Below are 3,745 nucleotides of genomic sequence, written 5' to 3' on the forward strand. Positions count from 1 at the left end.
AGCAGGGGTAAATGGCACATATTAACCATATATGCTATATGTTATGGTCTATATTGCTTGTAATTAAGATAAGGTCAACATCTGTGAAGTATTTTTACAAAAGTTGTTATGACTGTATTGTTTCAAGACCCCAATAATGGTATGGGTCCACCAGACCCGCGAAAAGGTCCTGAGTCACCGAAATATTTCCGCTGCACAAGAGTCCGAATCACGTGGAAAGTTCACTTAAGTTCACACTAAGACTCAGGTGCATAACTAACCGCCGGCTCATGTCTCTAGCACCCCCACAGCCCGACCTACAAGCGAATCATGCGAAGGGGAGCAAAATATGGCAGGGGACTTTTTTTGCAAAACTCCGGTTTTGAACGAAAGCAGTCCATACATTTAGGAGGTGATAACCACTAATAAGCTGCCAAACCAAAAGGTCTATCATATCAAAACATAATATAGGGATGTATACGACTAAAAAAATCACATCTAGAATTTTCCCACCCAGATGGTACTGAAAAATGGTTTGGCCCAAGACAAAGACTCAGGCGCGTAACAATAACCGCGGGCTCATGTCTCTAGCACCCCCACAGCCCGACCTACAAGCGAATCATGCGAAGGGGAGCAAAATATGGCAGGGGACTTTTTTAGGCAAAACTCCGGTTTTGAACGAAAGCAGTCCATACCTTTAGGAGGTGATAACCACTAATAAGCTGCCAAACCAAAAGGTCTATTATATCAAAACATAATCTAGGGATGTATAGGACTAAAAAAAATCACATCTAGAATTTATGAGTGTACTGATACTCAGTGTAATACCAGTGTAATATGTACCTTTGTATTGTGTTCGAGATGTGATGACATCAGTGTAACTGTGTTATGAAGCAAAAAGTAAAGCAGCCATATTGAAACGCACATGAAGTCTCCCGACTCTTTTTGAGGTTTATAAAACCTTCTACAATGAGTACAATTATTGTCACTGTATTTAGTAAATAGTAGTTTTAAAAGTTTATTTCATCCATATTCATATATACAATACCAACTGTTCATGCAATCGTTTGTATTTGTGCCGTTTAACGGTCACTTAGCAGGCATTGCTACAGATATGCAACAAGCTGGTAAGCATAAAGGATTGCCTGAATGGACATTGAGGAATAATTATCTTGTGTTTTGTATTTTTTTGTAGAACTGGAATCTGACCTTCACAGATTCAGGTCATCCCGTGTTGGTTGACATCCCACCAAATTCTGCTCAAGAGTCCAGGACTGGTGAAAGGAGCAGAGGGGTGTGAGGTGGCCAAAAAACTGGCAAAAACAAGGAATCAACTAACTGTACATTTTTCTCAATAAACAGAATACAGAGAAATCTTGTACAAATTATGTACATTTTAGGTGATTTCTACATAAATGCTTCCAGAGAGTACATATTGTAAAGGTTTCCCCCTCAAATTATTGTGCTAATTAATTTTCACATGTCAAAGTGTGTGAGGACACAAGACATGTTATTTTACATGATACCGTATACGTACCACAGAACAACATAACTGAGTATCTACGTGAATGATGTACATTTAATTTAAAAAGTATGAACTCTGGTCTTGTACAGTACTTCTTGATTACAATCTCATAGTTTCAGCCTGCCGCCAATTGTCAAAAAAGTACCCAGTGTCAGTGCAGTATGGGAATATGACTATATTCAGGACATACAGTGGGCTCCAGAATTATTGGAATTATTATTAATAAAAATTGAGAAGAAAGGCTGCATATTAATAACATGGATAATCATCTCAATTTTATGTTCAAACATATGGAAAACATGTTATTTTATTTCAGTACATTTACCAAATAAAAAAAAAAACCCACTGAAACATGAGTAGTAATCTAATGTCTCTGAAAACCACAGGTGCCAAAATTATTGGCACCCCCAACAATTATTGTAAATAAAATAAAACAAATTGAAATTGCCAATACAATTGTACTTTGCGGTTGTGTTATGACACCCAGTCCCGCATTGGACACATACTTACAGCATGTATACAAACATTTACATACACAGCTGAAAAATGTAAATGTCCGGATATCTGGAAACTTGAAAATCCCAGCTGATTGGTGAATAGTTAAAACTGATTTTCATAGGACAACCCAAATGTGTGCTTAGCCACTCTTATGTCGAAGATTGTTTCACCTCCTTCTCGGCCTCCTAGCAATACGCTTTATTTGGCATGCCGTCCTGACGTTCACTTTCCACAATTCGTGTAGGCTATATCATTTGGCGAAACTTATACTATATACAGTTGGTGTCCTGTCCGCGTATCGCAAAGCTCGTGATTGCCTAATTAGTTTGAAGATAATAACTATTTGAAGAGCAATACATTTTGAGAATCAGTGGACATAAAAAGGTCAGTAGTCGGTGTGAAGAAAAAAAGAATGAATGAAACATGCATTTCAATTAATATATCCATACATACATTCCCTTGTTTGGCTGTATTCATTTATGCATGGGTTGTGTTTAAGTATTAAGAGCAAACTGCATCTCAAAGTCACTGTCACTCAAAAATCAGTAGGGCAGCACACCCCACAAGGAGTACTTATGTTTACATTTTTTCTATTTATTTTGGCACTATGAATAAATAAAATAAATCATTAAATATCGTACCAGAGGGCAGCGCTGAGTTGCTGAGCCGTCAGAGGTCTGATCAATACGTATGCTTCCGGTGAACCAGGTGCACGGCGACCTTCACAATAAAGTACAGTCAAACAAGCAACCGGGTCCTGTTTGAATGAGTGAAGTAGATATTCCCGCAGGGAACAAGTCACAGAGATAGGGTTTAACTCATTGCATAGACTACCTCATAGACGCTATTGGTAAGTATTAGTTATTATTTGGTATAACCATACGATGTTAATTTCGAAAATGTGATTTACCATTTTTTATTTTACTTATGGAAACTGTTGAGGTTTCCGGACATTTGAGAACTGTTACGGTATACCTCCGCTTGTAAATGTAAAGCCTTGTGAATGCGACGTTTGACACTGCTAAAGAAAACCTACATTGCATTTAGTATAATCATTCACGTTTCTACATTGATCACGGAAGTAATTAAACAATTAAGCATAAAACAAAGGAGCCGTTTGATCGCGGAATAAAGGCGGTGCGCACTGCACAGGTTGCCAGGACTTTATTTCTGGGTTTTGCTATTGCTGCCACTTGGCAGACTGCTTCATGTTTATTTGTCTCATGATGAGGTGTAAAAAAAGGAGTCTTTTTAACGGAAGAATTATGTTCATCTGCTGGAACAGCATTTGTCACAGATACAGGCAATGCACTCTGGATTCAGTGGACTTTATCTTAATCCCACTATTAGGAATGGCTTTGAATACCCTTTTCAGGCTGTTATCTGAGGGGGGGGAAACAAATGTTTATTCCAAAGACAGGAATCGTACTCAAAACTAGAATTGAGTATTACACCCATCAGTGACGACGCATTGTCACTTTATATTTTCCTTTTTTTAAGTTGCTATGAAAGGTTATGGTACCACATCACTTGAGTGGATCACATTAACTTGAAAAGGAGAAGTGTATAATGTTTCAATAGCAGCCAGATCATATTCTGTTTAAGTGGCTGGATTCGAACCATTATTTCAAGAGAAGGGGTCACCTTAGACAAAAAAAAACTGTTATAGCAATTCGCGACTGGCCGACCCGGGCCAGTTGCGAATTGCGAATCTTCCCCCCCAGCCACAGGGCAGTCCATTCT

This window comes from Conger conger, chromosome 3 (genome assembly GCF_963514075.1).
Source record: "Conger conger chromosome 3, fConCon1.1, whole genome shotgun sequence".
NCBI classification, from domain to species: Eukaryota; Metazoa; Chordata; class Actinopteri; order Anguilliformes; family Congridae; genus Conger; species Conger conger.